Source organism: Musca domestica, unplaced genomic scaffold, assembly GCF_030504385.1.
Source record: "Musca domestica strain aabys unplaced genomic scaffold, Musca_domestica.polishedcontigs.V.1.1 247, whole genome shotgun sequence".
In the NCBI taxonomy this organism is placed as follows: Eukaryota; Metazoa; Arthropoda; class Insecta; order Diptera; family Muscidae; genus Musca; species Musca domestica.
The window spans coordinates 717,771-738,169 of NW_026712275.1; the positions used below are offsets into that span (position 1 = coordinate 717,771).

General features: G+C 36.4%; 1 pseudogene; it reads left to right on the plus strand.

The window, feature by feature from the left end:
* The window catches only part of LOC131802813 (fasciclin-3-like), an 88,469-nt pseudogene extending 68,571 nt beyond the window's left edge, over positions 1-19,898 (plus strand).
* Positions 19,899-20,399: the final 501 nt, after the last annotated feature.

The following is a 20,399-nucleotide window of genomic DNA, read 5'->3' on the forward strand; positions in this document are numbered from 1 at the left end:
TAATAATGAGACGCATCTGTGGCTTTGTTTCTGTTGTACTTCATTCGGTAGATACAAACATGCATACATACATACATATGTATGTGTTCCCCTGCTCTCCTATGACTTTTGCCTTTAACTATCCCATTCGTGGTTTCCTACTTAGGTTACAACAGGATACTTGTTGTGTGTGTGTGCATAATGTGAGTGTGTGTTTGTTTCTCTTCTCTTGTGTTTTTTCAACTCCGCAGCGAATGGGTAATTTGTGTCACAATGTTTACTAGAATGGCGTATTTTTGGTAATTTAAGGTACAATTAGGAACTGAGGATAGTTTTTTTTGTTGCTGTATTACGCCGTTTGTGGTAACTAGCCGGCAACTGTGTTGCATGCAACAATGTATGGTAGTTTCCATATATTTTCGCTAAAAATATTGAGGTTTTGATTCAGGTAGTGGTGGTGATCATTTCATATCTTCAACAGAAGTATATTCTCTAAGGAATTTTCCCGGAGTACCTGACCCCAAGCGTCAAAGAAATTGAGATCCTATCCATGATGAGCAGTGGAGTTATACATTTGGTTACTCAACCACAAATTTTCCAAAGACCATAAACAAGGACTGTCCTCACCCATATCCCCTTGTAAGTAATTTACCACAATTGCATATATTTCCCCCAGACAGTCTCATGGCATAGCCTATAATTACATACGGCAGGAAAAAAAATATGTAATGCGTCGGAAAGCTAAAAACAAACGAAAAAGTCAAACATCAACAAAAAATCTCGGCTTTTAATTTACAAAGAACATTAACAGCAATTTTTTTTGGTGGAGAAGGGAGTCGAAAAATATTTGCATGAGCTCAACAAAAAACCCCCAAACAAACATCCATTGTCAAAACTTTAAAAACATTTTACTATAAAAGCGTGAAGGGAAAGGGTAAAGGACAAAATTATGCACAAAATTGAAACATTTAAAACGAGTTGCTTTTTCAATTGAAATTGTGTCAGCACAATTTTAAAATGTTACAGGAAAAGTTTAAATGCCATAAATTAAATTTATTACCCAAAGAAAAGTGTAATTATTTACCACAAAATGTGTGGGGTAATGGTGCTTAATCATGATAATTAAATAGTTTATTTTAAAATTATTTTTATTCCTGGAATTTCATAGAAGTTTTCTTTTCTTGGTAGGGGTATGTTATTAAAAGTGGAATAGTAGGGAGTATGCACTATTTTATTGTGGGCGGATAAGGAGGTATTTTCTTGAGGCTTCCATAATATTTGTGGAATATGTAAGGGATGATTGCTTATACAAAAAAAGTAATAATAAAACTGAGTACAAAGAAGAGGAAAAAGCAAACAAGTAAAAAAAGCTTTAAGTTCGGGCCGGCCGAAATTTAGCAATTTTCAAAAAAAAAAAAAAAATAAATAAATAAATATATAAAATCCGTTAAAAATTCTATAAAAATCTTAAAAATACCGAATGCCATATTTAGGGTCTATACGACGACGTGGACCTACGTAGGTAAATTTTGTCATAAGCTATTACAATATTCAAATGCGAAACTTGAAAAAAATCTGTTTATAATGTAGCTAAAATCATCAAAATACCGAATATAGGGAGGTACCATGAGGGTTATAAAACGTGGACCTGCACAGTAAATTTTCTGGCACAGGCTGTGAATCCATTACGAACTTAAAATACACATTTTGGAATAAACCCGGTAAATAGTGTCGCTAAAATCATCAAAATACCGAAGACGTGGAGCTGCACGACAGTTTTCTGTCATAGGCTGTAGAATTCATTACGAAGACGTGGACCTACATGGCTCATTTTCTGTCTTATGAATGCCAAATTTGAAACAATTCCGGTGAATAATGTTGCTAAAATCATCAAAATACCGAATATCGGGAGGTACCGTTATATGAAAACAAGTAAGCAAAGGCTACAGTCGAGCGGGGCCGACCGTTGAATACCCTACAACACTATAATAAACAATACTGTTTATATAGGCGAGATACTCGAAAGAATTCCACAAGATATTGTGACAAATAATAAAAGAAAACCAGCAGGTTTCGTTCTCTAATTTTCGAATAATAGCAACTTAAACTAATTTGCTCATTTCCAATTTATTGGTAGATGTTGCACGTAAATGGTCTTCCTAGATCTGGAACCAATATTTGCCAAAGACCTATAATCTTTCAGAAGTGCCAAAAGATTAACATTTATTATTGGTTTTTGACTGAAACGCATCTTTATGAGATACAGACATTTGACTATATTCTTCCACGAAATCAGCGTTAACGAAATAGTCAGAAGTGCGTCTTTTCTGTATTTGCGAATTCTCCAAAGAGTTACTGGGATGGACATTTTCGTATGTTGTCTACAAAAGTTGGCAAACTATTTCGCACATTGAATTTTTTTTAATGGCCATCCAAAACTGCTTGGCTTTTGCAATGTCCGGTAACCCCCATTCAAATGTGCGTGAGGACCGGGCGATGATTACGACCTGCTGACAATTTTGCATATTTTGGTCCATTTCAGCACCTAAATATATGGCGATCATCTCCAAAAGTAGGCTTCTATTCTGACTCTCATCTTATCCCCATGCAAAATTTCGTAAGGATCGGGTCATAAATGCGATCTATATATGATATCCTGATATCCTAACTACTTAGTTTTGTTAGCTGTAGAAATATTACCAAATGTTTTATTCAAAATGAAAATATGCCAAAAATATGACAAAATTGAAAAAATATGAGAAAATTTTACAAAATCAATATTTTCATCTTTAGAGAGATATTTTTATGCGATTTTTTTAGACGTTTTATGTTTCCTGCCAAGAGGCCATTCTGAATTAATGAGAACTGTCGAAATCAGTTCAGCCGATCTCGACATATGAGAGATTTTTCAAGCATATCTTCTTTGATAGACATATATATCGCACATATTTTGCTATATATCCGATTTGTTGGATGTTAACATCAATGTAGAGGTCAGAAGTAACCTTGTCATGGCTTCGTGAATTCGCCGGGATTTAAAATATTAGCGATTTTATGAAAAATATTGAATTTTTTCAACACAAAAGATATCGTCTATTTTACCCGCTAAATATTATCCGATGACCACCCTAATTGGTAGGCTTCTTCCCCGCCCTAAACTCTAGCTACATACGAAATTCCGTCGATTGGTCTATAATTGCGACCTGTATAGCTACTGCAAAATCCGATATTTTTTCAGTATTTGGTCCATTTCAACCCCTAAACATTTGGCGATCATCTCCAAAAGAAATAGGGTTCTATTCTGACCCTAACCCCACCTCCATTTTAAATTTCGTGAAGATCGGACCATAATTGCGATCTGTAGAGTGATTACAAATTATCATGGACAGACGGACAGACGGACGGACGGACGGACATACATAGCTAGATCGACTCAGCTCGGCGAGCTAGGAAGATCCATATATACTTTCCTATATGGGAAACCAATATTTCGAGGTGTTACATAAATTCTGGCCCAATCAAACTTATAATACCCCCAACACATAGTGTTGTAGGGTATAATGACCTACATGACCCATTTACGAAGTTAACCTGCCTACTGCAAAAATAAACATGTATGCAAATTTTTACCCTTCTATCTCAATCCGTTCGAAAGATAGAGTGATTACAACCGACAAACGTACAGGCAGACATACAGACGGACGTCGCTAAATCGACTTAGAATTTTACGCTTTTTTTATTTTTTCGGGTCTGACATGAGTATTTTGAGGAGTTACAAACGAATTGACAAAGTTAATATACCCTTCATTGAAAGGTGTAGGGTATAATAATATGAATTTTAAGCGTCGTTTCAAAACTATTGATAAGAGGGTTCCACCACTCCAGGGACAAAAGAACAATCCAAACAAATTGACTGAAGCTGGAGAAAGTTCACCAAAGAAGGCAAAAAAATGCAATCGGCTGGTAAGGTTATGGCAACGGTTATAGATTGACTATCTGCAAGAGGGTAAAACAATAAATTCAGAGTACTATTGCATACTTTTGGATCAATTAAATTTACAAATTCGAGAAAAAGGTCCTGGCTTACAACGCAAAAAAATATTTTTTCATCAAGACAAGACGCACCAGCGTACAAGAGTGTTTTTACAAGGGCTAAAATCAACGATAGCTTTACCACCCACCTTATTCTCAAGATTCAGCTCCCAGTGGCTTTTACTTGTTCTCAAATCAAAAAAATCCTTGCTGGCAAGCGTTTTATCTAAATTGAAGATGCAATTACAGTTATAAACCACTATTTTGATGACCTTGAGGAAAACTATTTAATCAAGAGATAGAATTGCTAGAAAAGCGTTGGACTGAGTGTTTCAGAAGATTATATTGCAAAATAAAAACATTTTTGAAAAACTAACTATTCTCTTTCATTGGCCAAGAAGTTTCCGAACCGACCTTGCACAGGGTGTTGCCTTTATGCTGAAGTCCATACGAAAATGTGGATGTGTTTAAGAAATGCATAAGAAATAAAAAATCATACACCATTCTAATACGAAGCTTGAAACAATTCCAGTAACTAAAATGATCAAAATACCGAATATACGTTGATCTATACAGAGTGAGAGAAAAAACTGCAACAAAGTCAAACGCCATAATTTTTACCTTTTATATAATTTTATTGAATGAAAGCAAATAATGTCGGAAATAGCATCAAATTTTAGAATAAGTTTAGATTTGTTCGAATTGGTCAACTTTGGCACGAATTGTGGCCTTCAATGGCCAAAGGCCCAATTAAACCGTCACACGCTGCCCGAATGTTGCTCTGCGGTATATTGGCCCATTCCCGGCGAAGAGCTTGCTTGAGGTGGTTGACACTGGTATTTTTGGTTGGTTTTGGTTGGCAATTGCTTTCCAAAATACTCCAGACACAATAGTCCAACGGATTGGTATCCTGACATTTTGGTGGCCATTGTGCGTTGGAAATGAATCGTGGAATCTCATTTTTTAACCATTCTTGGGTGGCTTAAGCTGAGTGCGATAGTGCTGAGTCCTGTTGGAATGTCCAAGGTCTGCGGCCAAAATATTTGCGTGCCCAAGGCTTTAATACACCCTCCAGAATATTTTCGCGATAATATTCGGCATTTATTCTGATGTCACGGTCGATTAATACGAGCATTGGCTGTTATGGCGGCCCGCACCATCATGATGGCCGGCGCTTGAGTTCTGGTGGCCAACCGAAGGTGCACATTTTTAGCTCTCCTCTTTGGCAAGTAAATACGATCATTTTGTTTGTTGACAAACTGCTGGACAACGAATGTTTTCTCATCGGAGACGAAGAAAACCAAATTCGGCAGCGCACCACTTTCGGCCAAGCGAAGCAACTCTTTACCTCTTTTGAATCTATTTTCTTTCTTTTGCGGTGTAAGTTCTTGCACTTTTTTGAATTTCAATGGCTTTACGCCGAGCTCATGTTTTAATATTTGCCGGTTGGAATACTTCGATATGTTCAGCTTACCAGCGAATTTTCGGTCACTGCGACGCGGGTTTCGATTAAGTCGCTTCTTTACATTTTGAACCATTTCTGCTGATGTTGCTGTTTTCTTCCGTCAACTTCCTTGACGTCGGGCTACGCTACCAGTATCACGGTAACGAGCGATGGTACGAGACACAAAAGATTTATTCACATCTAAATGCTGGAGTGCTCTAACGATAGCTATTTGTGGTTTTCCCGCCAAATATGAAGAAATCACACTATCACGTTTGAATTCCATCACGAATAACTATATTCTGGAAAATTCTCACCAAAATGCTTTTCTACGCTTTTAAACAATATAATGAGTTGTCGCTGAAATAATTTTAACATCTTTCGTACGAGAGGCTTAGAAATGACAGCAGCCTCATATTTGTTGCAGTTTGTTCATCTCACGATGTATATGGGAGCTATAGCTATATCTTAACCAATTTTCCCCAAATTTAATGTACTCGCTTTTAGACTAAATTGTTGGGATGTACCAAAATAGAGGTCCCGTGGACTTATATTAGTCATTTGGAGCACAATTAACCCGAAATTGGTTACAGATATATATGGGAGCTGTATCTAAATCTGAGCCAAGTATCACAAATTTCAATAGGGTGCGTCTTTGGGTCGAAAAAATATTGTTGGGCATTTATTTGGCCCATGGACGAACCCTATTGAATTTGGAGATAATCGGTCAAAATTTAGATATAGCTCCCATATATATATTCGTCCGATTTTATTGTGCACCAAACGTGTAATATTTGCCCGAAAAGTATGGAACTTTGCACATGCAGCCAGATTAGCCCTGAAAATAAGTATGCCAAATTTGATCGAAATCGATATTCAGGGAAATATATCAAATACAGCTCATACATATCTTTACCAAATTTTATCGAGATCGGTTCAGATTTGGATATAGCTCCCATATATATCTCTATCTGATTTCAAATTAATTTAGCACCAAATGGGCAATACAAGTCCGAATTTAAAAGATATAAATGCTTCGGCATATTTAGTCCTTTGAATTTTAAATTATAATTATAATCATAGGGTGTATGATTGAATTCTCCCATAACAAGTAAAAAAGTATCGGTCGGTTTTGCCGACAGATGTATACCCTCAGCCAATGCTCGATTATTTAAAAATATTTTGACTTCTGCTATAATTATTCAAATGGTAAACCCCTATATGACCAATATTGACCATTTCGCATCAGACCTAAATAAATATGATATAAATATTCCAACGTGCTAAGTTTGGACTGTATTGTGTTAATGGAAATTTTGGGATGTTCCAAGTCTTGAATAGAATCGGATGTCAATTTCGCTTTTTATGAGCTTCATGGATATTCAAAATTTTGAGCCTTTGTGGGGGAGGTACCAGAAGGAGTGGACCGATATATGCCATCTTCAAAACGGATCTTTTGTTAGTGGAAATAATGGGATGTGTGAAATATAAAGAGAACCTGATGCTTATTTCGGATTTTATAAACGTTTTGGTTATTCAAAACTTTGCCCCATTGTGGGGGAGGTAGCAAGAGGAATGGCCCGATCTCCACCGTTTTTTTTTTTTAACAGATCCTGTGTTGATAGAAAATTTCAGATGTGCCAAGTCTAAATGCAGTCCGATGTTAATTTCGCGTTCTATGAGCTTAATGGATATTCAAAATTTCGACCTTTTAAGGGAGAGGTACCAGAAGGAGTGGACCGATATTGTCCATTTTCGCACCAGACATAGCAATGATGCAAATATTAGGATTTGCAAAGTTGGAGCAAAATCGGATTATCGTTTCTCTATCTGTGCAAAAAAATATTTATTTATTTATTTATTTATTATTATTTTTTTTTGAAAATTTCGACCGTTTTGGGGGGGGTACCAGAAGAAGTGGACCGATATATTGTATCTTAACATCAGATCTTGGGTTAATATAAATATTGGGATGTGTGAAATTTCAAGTCAATCAGACTCTTACATCACATTTTATGAGAGTTGTGATCATTTAAAGTTTTGACCCTTTGTGGGGGAGGTACAAGAAGTAGTGGACCGATATTGTCCATTTTCGCACCAGACCTGGCAATGATGCAAATATTAGGATTTGCAAAGTTGGAGCATAATCGGATTATTCTTTCTCTTTCTGTATAAAAAAAATATATTTTTTGAAAATTTCGACCTTTTGTGGGGGAGGTACCAGAAGGAGTGGACCGATATATTCCATCCTTACACCAGACCTTGGGTTAATATAAATATTGGGATGTGTAAAATTTTAAGACAATCGGACTCTTACACCACATTTTATGAGAGTTGTAATTATTCAAAATTTTTACCATTTGTGGAGGAGGTACTTGATGGAGTGGACCGATATTTTCCATTTTCACACCCGACCTCACACTGACGAAAATATTAGGATTTGCAAAGTTGGAGCAAAATCGGACTATAATTTCTCTTTCTGTGCAAAAAATAAATTTTTTGAAAATTTCGAACTTTTGTGGGGGAGTTACCAGAAGGAGTGGACTGATATTGCCCATCTCCGAACTCGATCTAAGTTTGACAAAAATATTACGATGTACCAAGTTTGGACCAAATCGGATACTCCCTTCGAGAGTTATCGTGCGCACCAGCCAGACAGACAGACAGACAGACGGACGGACGGACGGACATCGCTAAATCGACTCCAAATGTTCTGAAACGGATTTGGTCCAAAGAGACCTAGGGTCTAAAACCGTTATTTCGACTAGGCACGTTTTGACCGTATCAAATGATATATACCCTCTGTAGCCATATGGCTGAGGGTATAAAAACTTTCAATTGTTATGTGGACTCAACTAAATTAGCAAAGTGGTGTCGGTCCGACCGACTTTATGACTTTCCTTACTGTTTTTTTTTTTTTTTTGGAGCAGACAAAGGCCTTCTGGTTTCTTGTTATAAAAAGTAAGAAAATGTCAGTAGGTTTTGCCGAAGTAACAGTATATTGTAATACTAACAAGTAGAATTGTGTCAATCTAGTTCTTTAATGCCCTCCATCTTAAATTATGTTTTGCGGAAGAAATTCTCATAAAATCCTATGAAATAAGGCTTTCGAAGCAAAATCCGTTTTTATACCCTCCACCAAAAATAGTATGGAGGGTATATTAAGTTCGTCATTCCGTTTGTAACTCATCGAAATAATCATTTTAGACCCAACAAAGTATATATATTCTTGATCAGCGTAAAATTCTAAGACGTCCGTCCGTCCGTCTGTTGTAATCACGCTACAGTCTAAACGAATTAAGATAGTAAGCTAACATTTTGCACAGAACTCTCTTTTGTCTGCACGCAGGTCAAGTTCGAAGATGGGCTATATCGGTCCACGATATCGTATATCCCCCATTTAACTGTACCCCCCGATATTCGGTATTTTGATGATTTTACCCACATTTTTCATCGGAATTGTCTGAAAATCCACACAAGGAGTTCCTTGTGGCTACTTTATACCTCGGCAGAGAATTATCTATATAGGTCCACGAGATCGTATAGCCCTCATATAACGGTACCCCCGATATTCGGTATTTTGATGATTTTAGCCACTTTTTCCAATAGAATTATCTGAAAATCCACACATGGAGTTCCTTGTGAGTACTTTACACCCAGACATAGATTTGTCTTTATAGGTCCACAATATCGTATATCCCCCCAAATATCGGCACCTTCCTTTATTAGATATTTTAAAGATTTTAAATAAATTTTTAATGGATTTATTTATTTATTTTTTTTTTTTTTTGAAAAATTTCTAATTCGTTCCAAATGGTGGAATGTATTCAAAGTTCTGTCCGGCCGAACTTACTGCTTTTTTACTTGTTACTTGTTATCTGTGTTACATGAAGTATGACAGTGGAACATTTTGAAATTTTCCAAAAATTATCACATCTCTCCTGTAAAGTGAAGGAAGTTACCAATATAGTTCAAACGTGGCACGTCGCAGAATTTTTTTAGGTCCAACACGAAATATACAGCATTGGTTCACTTCTTTGGAATCAAGTCAAAATATATTTAAATATATGAACAGTGACTGAGGGTATACATCTGCCAGTAGATCCTACAGATAATTTGTATTTTTTTTTTTTTTTTTCAGAATTCAAACACGTATCAGCTATCCCCAAATTTATCGTTATCAGATATGCTGTATTTACATGCTTACATATACTATACATTTGATTACAATACTTCCTCACTTGATTTCTCTTTGTATGCGAAAAACACTTCATATTGTTATTTAATACTAAACATTAACTTAATTACAGTTATTTTTCAACTAACTTTTAATTAACACTTTTATCTTGCGATGCCTTAATACTAACTTTTGTTCTTGTTCTTCTTATCCCATTCATTCTCTTTGCAGACAAATCCGGTGCACATTAAACACTACAAGCCGTTAAAGGACGCACGTGAAATGGAGACAGTAATATCGGGCATACATTTTGTGGTAACGCCACAACATTTTATTTATGGCAAATTAAAAGTAAGTATCGAGAGTTGGAATCTCCATAAAAGTTGAATTAGTCCATGATTGTCAAGGTAGGGCCAATAAAACAGAACCAGCAGACCAAGCCAGCATTCTAACTAAATTCTAAAAGCCTTAGTTGGGGCATGGTTTGGCTGGTTGGTCATAAACCTAAAACAGTCGTGTGGAGCCTATAAAAAGTAGCAACTTTTTCCATTTAAAAGTGATAAATGTCGAACTATTACGAGTTCGCACAATGCAAAAATAACCTGCACCCCATCGTGTTATGGGCCATTATTTTCCTGCTGGTTATGGCAGAACGACAAAGAAGGCTTAGAGGAAATATCAATTTGGTAAAGTTTTGGTCCCACCAACCAACCAACCATTTGGCTAATAAAAACAAATCCTTTTGTTCGACAAGATTTAGCTGTTGTTAAATCTGTTCCATAGCCTGGCCTTTGGTGTGGAGTATTTCCCATGGCTCCTTTGTGTTTTAAAAATTAAGTAATTAATTGTACATGCTAAACATTGAAATTCATTAGACGACATTTATCTCGACGTTTCGTTTTGGGCAAACGTTGTCATTGTCATCGCCATCCGCATGACGACCACTGGGTCATTTTGGTAGTCATTCCATGTAGGCAATAAAAAACATTACATTTGCCGCTTAATTGTTTGTTATTGTTGTCCGGTGCTGCATTATTTTTGTCGTTTGGCCAAATGACCGCCTGGCCTGCCGGCCGGTCGACCAGATGTCCTCTATGGCCAATGAATTGTTTTATGACCGCCTTTTTGTTTTAACTCAACTCCTTTGGTGTCCATTTGGAATCCGTGACACGTCCATGGTAACATTTTATGGTTAATTGTAATTTTTGCGCCTTGTTGCCAGCGCTTTTGTTTTGGTTATAATTATATCCGTTTGAGGACAAATTTTCTACTTGGTTATTTATATTTAATCTGATGATAAGATAAGTCTAAGAGGCTTGAGCAATATAAGAGGATAGAGATTTCAAAAAGAAGAGAAAATGTTGATTGAAATCTAAAATTTTGCACAGATCAGTCTTGTCGAAGATAGGCTATATCGGTCCACCATATCGTATAGCCGCATTTTTTAAAGCAATTGTCTGAAAATCCACACATCGAGTTCCTTGTGAGTACTTTTTGCCCTGGGAGAGAATTATCTATATAGGTCCACGATATTGTGTATCCCCAATACAACGGTAACCCCCCACCCCCATATTCGGTATGATTTTAACCACACTTTCCAATGTAATTGTCTGAAAATCCAAACAAGGATTTCTTTGTGAGTATTTTATTGCCTGGAATATAATTATCTATATATGTCCACGATATCGTATAGCTCCCATATAACGGTACCTGTATTCGGTATTTTGATAATTGTGGATAAATTTTGCATTGGTCATTGTCTGAGAATCCACACAAGGAGTTGCTTCTGAGTTCTTCATCCCCGTGAAGGGAATTGTATATAGAGGTCCACGATATCGTATATCCCCCATATAAGGGTACCTCCCGATATTCGGTATTTTCATGCTTTTAGCCACATTTTTCAATGGAATTATCTGAAAATCCACACAAGAAGTACCTTCTGAGTACTTTACCCCTGTAAGATAATTTTCCCATATTTCAATATCTCTCGATATTAGGTACTTTGATGATTTCGTATTTAAAGTTTAAATCTCATAATGAGTACTGCAACCTGTGCAAGAAAATTGTCTATGTAGGTCCACATCTTCGTATAGCCCACATATAACATTGCCTCCCTTTATAGGGTATTCTGATGATATTAGCAACATTATTCACCTGAAATGTTTCATATTTTATATATCATAAATATATCGACATTATTTAACGGAATTGTTTCAAATTTCGTGTTTTTATTTCGGAATCGATACTACAGCCTATGACAAAAAAATATTTATGCAGTCTTCGTATATCTCCCATAGCTAAGTCTTCAGACTCAACCCAAGAACCCTCCAACCTTAAGTAATAGCATAAACTAGTAAATTAAATCAATTTTCAATTGTGTTAGCAAAATTAATTCAGATTAGTATATACTCGACGTTGAAGGCTTATATATCACATATTTCGGTTTAAATTCGAGTTAAACACAACTATAATATAGTGGTCGTCCTGGACTTTGTTAAGTAGGCAGGAGATTAGTAGTGCTCGGGGGGTGAGCTGGTCATTTGCACGAGTTAATTTACTTGCGGCGAGTCATCTATAAGCAGGCTTTTAGTCAAAAGCTGATGACAAGCACGGTACCGACAGCCTACAGGCTAGGAGTCAATCGGTTTTGCCGACAGATGTATATAAACAAGGTTCGATTTTTTAAATATATTTTAACATCTGTTATGATTATTCAAATTGATGACCCACTTTGGAGTAGGTTCCGAGGGAATAGGCCAATATTGTCAATTTCGTATTGGACCTGGAGGCGTGGACCGATACATCCCATATTCACAGCAGTCTTTATATTAGTAGAAATAACAAAAAATATGAAGAGAACCGGATGTTTTTTTTTCGGATTTTATGGTCGTTTTGGTAATTCACAACTTTAAGGAGGAATTACCAGAAGGAATGGTCCGATCTCTATCATCTTTATAACAGACGTTGTGTTAATATCAGATATTAATTTCGGGTTTTATGGGCTTCACGGATATACTAAATTTTGACCCTTTGTGGGGGTGGACCGATATATTTCATTTTCACAACATGCTTTGGGTTAATAAAAATATGTGTGCAATTTGAATACAATACTACTTTTATATCAAATTTTATAAGAGTAATAATTATTCCAAATTTTGACCCTTTGTGGGGAGGTACCTGATGGAGTGAAACGTTATTATCCATTTTCGCACTCGAACTCGATCTACGTTTGAAAATAATATTACGATGCACCAATGTTGGACCCACTCGGATACTCCCTTCGTGAGTTATCGTGCTCACCAGTCAGACGCACGGACGGACATCACTATACCGACTCCAAATGTCCTAAAACGGATTTGGTCCAAAGAGACCTAGAGTCTAAAAACGTTTTTGACGTATCAAATGATATATACCCTCTCTAGCCGTATGGTTGAGCGCATAAGAACTACGATTCAAGATTATAGATCTCTTTAAACCAAGTGCGGTGTCTTTCTGAATGTAGGGAGATCGAGAGGCATTTAATTCCGACCACGAACTATCCCAAGAACCTAGGGATCACACTAGACACCATATCAAGTCGTCCACGCAAGCCACAGCTATCTGCAACAAAATGAAATATAGAATTATGGTTCTCAAGGCGCTAGCCAGCAGCGGTTCGGACCTCTTACAACACGATATGTCGGCCTGTGGTTATTGTTATCTGCTAATAGTAGTGATAGGCGGAGGAAGAATATTTAGTCCTGACAGAATGCTAGCCTGAAATTGAATCATTGGACCAGTAAAGCTAGAACTCTTAAATTTGGAATTATGGAGTGTATGATGGATGTTCCAAAGGGGTTTTTCCGCTATAAGTGTACGAAATGTACTAAAATATACCACATTTGGTACCATATCGTATTTTATAAACAGTTAGGGTTAAGAAGTTGAAATTTAGAATGGGAATCAAGGTAGAGGAGTAGGATCGATTAAAGGCGATAGTTTTGAAACGGTGCACTAATGAATACTAGAAGTGCTAAACGGTACTAAATATTGTACACAATTTGAATTTGGAGAAAGGGATGGAGCTGGAATCCTGAATTTTACTGGCAGAGTGTAGGATCGGGGTGTAGAGGTACTTTTCGAAATGCATTCTTATGGACACTAAAAGTACTAAATGGTGCTAAATTTTGTATAATGTGGATTTTGAACGTACCAATAGAAATCAAATTGCTCTCGGAGTGTAGGATTGGGATGATGGGCTACTTTTGGAAATGTATACTTATGTGTAAAAAGTGGTACTTAATTTAGTACAATTACGATTTGGGTGAACCGATTGAGTTGGATTGTTGAAATTTGGAAATAAGTTTTCTATTGCATTGTAGGGCTGTGGTTTGCAGGTAGTTTTGCAAAATCGTACTCATGTGTACTAAATGATACTAAATTTGGTAGAATTTAATTTTTGACAGAACCGATAGAGTTGAAATCCCGAAATTTGGAAATAAGGTTTCTATTGGATTGTATGATGTAGGTAGTAATGGAAATTTGTACTCATATGTACTAAATCTGATACAAATTAAATTTCGGTGAACCTATGTAGATGGAGTCCGGAAATGATACAAAATTAAATACTGATTCTACAGATAGAGGTAGATTTCTGAATTTCGGTGTTGGGTTCAGAATCGTTTTGTAGTGTTAAGACATGTAGCTATTTTTGGGAATATGTACTGGATATTGTTACTCAACGATTGTTACTCAATGGCACTAAAATTTGAATTACGGTCGATGTTGGTATATTGGGTTGATATATGAAGTGGGTATGGAAATTAATACGCAAGTGACTAAATCTGGTATTAGGTACAGACAGCACAATAATATATATATATAAAGGTGAGTGGAATAATTAGTGAGTGTTGGAATAAATAGTGAGTGTTGTTTTTTAAACGCCCAGGTGAAACGGCTGATGTTAGGATCTTGAAATTTTGCATGTAGACTAATGTTGGTGTGTAGGGGTGGGATATAAAGCTGAGTTTTTTGAAATTCGTACTACACGGGTACTTAAGGTACTAAACATTGAACCCCTTGCATTAGTCAAACAGATAAAGATAGAATTCTGAAATGTGGAATGATGGGGTGTAGTACATATGTGATTATAGTCATTTGAATATTCGACAAAAAATAGGTTACATTTGGTGTTACGTGAATATCTTGACATTTGGTACAACAAATAACTTGGGGAGATAAAGTTGATATAAGGAGGTATTCTCTACATAATATCTCATTGTCATGTAGTGTAAAATAAGGATTTAGGTGACTTAGATATAACATCTAAATAATTGGGAGCTATAACTTAATATCTCTTCACGAAATTTTAGATACTTGATTTCACGCTAAATTTGGTAGCCTATGCCAAATCTAAACCGATTTCGATAAAAAATTGTCAAGGATATTTCTCTTGAACCAAGTGTCTTTTTATGGAGTGAATATAACGAAAGTGGAGGACTTAAAAATGAAATCGGATAAAATATGATCACATGTATTGCAAAATTTTTCAAAATTCATACTCTTACCGATCGCTCGATAATAATGTTGTATCAGGTACTAAAATTAATACGATTTGAAAACCAACATTTTCGTAAAATTTTAGCTTTCATAACCAAATTTCACGTTGTCCCTCCTATACTCCATAGCGGCGTAAAATTTCCCACAATTATTGATTTACAGGTTTTATGGGCTATCATGAGCATCTTGATGGTCATAATTACTTACACAGTCATCTGGTCTTAACAGAAACCGCACACAACTACATACAAACATAAGTACACACATATATGTAAATAATTGCACACCGAAATATGGCAAAGTGTTTGCACAAACACCAGCGCACATATATATTTGTGTGTGTGTGTTTTGCAAATGCAGTGACATAAGACAACAACTTCAACGTCGATAAGTTAATGAAAATGTGGTAAGGTTTATTAGGGTGGAATGGAAAAATAATAAATGGATTGGTGTTTTATGATTTTTATACCTGAGAAGCCGAAAAATATATAACGATTTAACATTTCCGGTGTTTTTTATAACCTACACCACACAGTGGTAAGGGTACTGTGCCTTTGCACAATTGTTTGTAACATGGAGAAGGATGCGAGATAGACCCATAGTTACTTTTAAGGATCTTAATAGAATAACTTTCTGAGTCGATTTATGTATGCCCATGTATTTTTGTGACAATATTAGCACAATAAACCTGAAATCGGATTAAGGATATATGTGGGAGCTATATCCAAATTTTAGCCGATCTCGATAAAATTTGGCAAATGTATTTTCGAAATCTATAAGATATCTGATACCAAATATCATTCTTGTGTAGTGCATATTACGAATATGAGGGACATAAACACCAAATCGGATGAAACATAAATATGGGAGCTAAAGCTATATCAGAACCGATTTCCACTAAATTTGATGTACTTGCTTCTAGAATGAATTCGGTAGGATGTGCCAAAATTCAGGTCATTAGTACTGATATTGGCCATTTGGTGCACAATTAACCCGACATCGGTTGAAGATATATAAGGGAGGTATATCGAAATCTGAATCGATCTTGATACAATTTGGCAGAGGTATTTCCGAGCTCTATATGATAATTGGTACCAAATATCATTCTCGTGGAGTGAATATTACAAATGTGAGGGATGAAAAATCGGATGAAAAATATGTATGGGGGATATAGATATATCTGAACTGATTTTCACCGAATTTGATGCACTTACTTGTATATTGTATTTGGTCAGATGTACCAAAATTCAGGTCATTTGGACGGATGTTGGCTATCTGGTGCACAATTAACCCGAAATCAGCTAAAAATTTATATGGGAGCTATAACCAATTATGAACAGATCTCGATTAAATTTGACCGATACCATATATAATTTTTGTGGGATGCAGCTACATCTGATCCGATTTTTACCAAATTTGGTGTACTTATTTCTATGCTGGATTCCGTCGGTGTGCCAAATTTCAGGTGATATGGATTGATATTGACCGTTTAGTGCGCAATTAACCTGCAATCGGTTGAAGATATATATGGGAGATATATCGAAATTTGGCAAAAATGTTTCCGAGCTCTATAAGATATCTGGCACCAAATATTATTCTTGTGGACTGCATATTACGAATTTGAGGGACTTAAGTACCAAATCTGATGAAATATATATGTTGGAGCTATAGCTATATCTGAACCCATTTTCACCAAATTTGATGTACTTGTTTCTGTGCGGAATTCCATCGAAAATGCAAAATTTAAAGTAATTCGGAAGGATATTGGTCATTTAGTACACAATTAACCCGAAATCGGTTGAAGGTATATATGGGAGCTATATATAAATTTGAACCGATCTCACCAACTTTAATTGGGCCAAACAAATATAATTTGGAAGATTTCATCTCTATCGGATAATAAAAGCGACTAGCATTTTATTGCGCGGCAATTTGCGTACAAAAGCATTTTGGTGAGAATTTTACATAAAAAAGTTATTCGTGATGAAATTCAATCGTGATAGTGTGATTACTTTATATTTGTCTGAAAAACAACAAGTGGCTATCGTTAGAGTTACCGTGATACTGGTAGCGTAGCCCGACGTCAAGGAAGTTGACGGATGAAAACAGCAACATCAGTAGAAGTGGTTCGAAAAGTAAAGAAGCGACTTGAACGAACCCGCGTCACAGTGGCCGAAAAATGGCTCGTGAGCTGATCATATCGCAAAATTTCATTCGGCAAACATTGAGAAATGAGCTCGGGGTAAAGCCATTGAAATTCCAAAAAGTGCAAGAACTTACATCGCTACAGAAAGATAATAGGCTCAAAAGAGCTACAGAGTTGCCTCGCTTGGCCGAAAGTGGTGAACTGCCGAATTTGGCTTTCTCCGGTGAGAAAACATTCGTTGTCCAGCAGTTTGTAAACAAACAAAATGATCGTGTTTACTTGCCAAAGAGGTCAGCTGAAAATGTGCACCTTCGGTTGGCCATCAGAACTCAAGCTCCGGCCATGGCTCATATTAATCGACCTTGGCATCACAGTAAATGCCGAACATTATCGCGAAATTATTCTGGGCACCCAAATATTTTGGCCGCAGACATTGGACATTCAAACAGGACTCAACACCATCCCACTCAGCACACGCCACCAAAGAATGTTTACAAAATGAGAATTCTCGCTTCATTTCCAGCGCACAATGCCCAACCAAATCTCCGGATACCAATCCGTTGGACTAATGTGTCTGGAGAATTTTTCAAAGCAAGGTTGACAATAAAAAATATCAAAGTGTCGATCACTTCAAGCAAGCGTTCGCCGGGAATGGGCCAAAATACTACCGTTTGAAGGCCATTGTTCATGCCAAAGGTGACCAATTCGAACAAATCTAAATTTATTGTAAAATGTGATGCTATTTCCGACATTTTTGCTCTATTCAATAAAATTTAAAAAAAATAATGTAAAAATTATGGCGTTTGTCTTTGTTGCATTTTTTTTTTTTTCATCGCACCCTATATATCTTCAACCGAGTTCGGGTTAATTGTGCACTAAATGCCCAATATCAGTCCAAATGAAATTTAAATTTAGTGTAAATCGGTTTTGGATACAGCTATGGTTTTGGATATAGCTATAAATCACTCATATTCGTAATATGCACCCCACAAAAATGATATTTGGTACCAGATATTATATACAGCCCAAAAATACCTCTGCTAAATTTTTTCAAGGTCAGTTCAAATTTAGATATAGCTCCCATATAAATCTTCAACTCATTTCTGGATAATTGTGCACCAGATAGCCAATATCAGTCCAAATGACCTGAATTTTGGCACATCCTTCTAAATTCAGTCTAGAAGAAAGTACATAAAATTTGGTGGAAATCAGTTCAGATTATAGCTTTATATATATATGTTTCATCCGATTTGGGGTTTTACGTCCCTCACATTCGTAATATGCCCTCCCCAAGAATAATATTTGGTATCAGATATCTTATAGATCTCGAAATTACCTTTGCCAAATTTTATCGAGATCGGCTAAGATTTGGATATAGCTCCCATATATATATGTTCAACCGATTTCGGGTTAATTGTGCACTAAATCTCTTCTTCGTAGTTGGCAAATGTTTCCTCAAACAAATTTTTATAAACAATGGTTCACGTTTTGTCATAATGGTTAAAAGTACTTCCATATTCAAATCAGGGATTTCCTCATATTGGAAATTAAATGGTAACCTCCCATTTCGAAGTTATTTTACCAACTGATTTACTTGTCCCTATTCTTTTCAAATTAAAAGAGATTTTATTCCTGTCTTCTGGTAGAATATGTATTGAATGGCTTCTTTAAACTTTCCCAACCTTCCCAGTTTTCTCACCCCAATATACTTTTCCATTTGCTGCCAACATCTTCATCTCATTTGCCACCGACATTTTCTCATATAAAATAAATAAGTACACCATGCACTCATACACACGCACATAAGTCAATATGGCGTTATATCATTTTCTCTGCGTTTAACCACATCAAGTGGTAAATATGACTGTCATTCATTGAAAGTCAAAAATAAACAACAACAACCAGAAACTGAGAAATAACAACAGCTACCATGAGGATGATGAATAAAATGTTAACCATAATGATGACCAAAAAGGAAATGGAGATATTCATGGCTGGTAGCACGGCCACGTTTCTCCAGTTTCTCATCCAAGATATTGGGTGCCATGGATCTGATTATTTAAATTATCCTCTTTAAGACAACTGAGATTGTGCGTTGTCCAGGGGAGCAAGGGACTTAATGATAGTCGTCAATGAATAAAATTTCTTCAATGGTCATCTCAAAAAGCCATTTGCCAGTCAGTTGAGATGACTTTCAATGATTATTGGGCATTTTTATGTCCAATTGTCGTGGCCGGTTGCCAGCTTTTTCTTTGCGCCCCGAAACCAACGCTCCATATCAGATTTTCTTAATCAATTAAACGGCTATAATTTTTTGTCCATTTGCAGTACGTTTTATTAATGACATTCTTTTAATGTGTGTGTGTTTGCGTATTTTTATTTCATTTCCAGATACGCTGTACAGCCCACATACACGATGTTTATTGGAAATCCACGGAAAAGTCTGTTGAAGAAAATCGCCATACCACCAAACAGTCGGGCAATGTCAATGTGGTGCACACATTCTCAGATGATTATTTTGATATGGATGATGAGGATAATGTCATTGATCGCATCCGATACATATATGACACACATCAAAGGTAAGAAGAAAATTAGAAAAATATAATTATTATTTCAGTTTTTTGGCTTTTGTGGAATTTAATTAAATATTGTGCAAAAGGAGAAGAGATCGAAGGATTTAATTGAAAAAAGTTATTAACACTTTGAAGGAAAGGAAAATTTTTGCCCTAAGGACATTCATACAGACGACCTTAGGGACGTCCATAGAGACGCCCTCCAGGACGTCTATAGAGACGCTCTCTAGGACGTCTATAGAGACGCCCTCCAGGACGTCTATAGAGACGCCCTCCAGGACGTCTATAGAGACGCCCTCCAGGACGTCTATAGAGACGCCCTCCAGGACGTCTATAGAGACGCCCTCCAGGACGTCTATAGAGACGCCCTCCAGGACGTCTATAGAAACGCCCTCCAGGACGTCTATAGAGAGCCCTCCAGGGACGTCTATAGAGGACGCCCTCCAGGACGTCTATAGAGACGCCCTCCAGGACGTCTATAGAGACGCCCTCCAGGACGTCTATAGA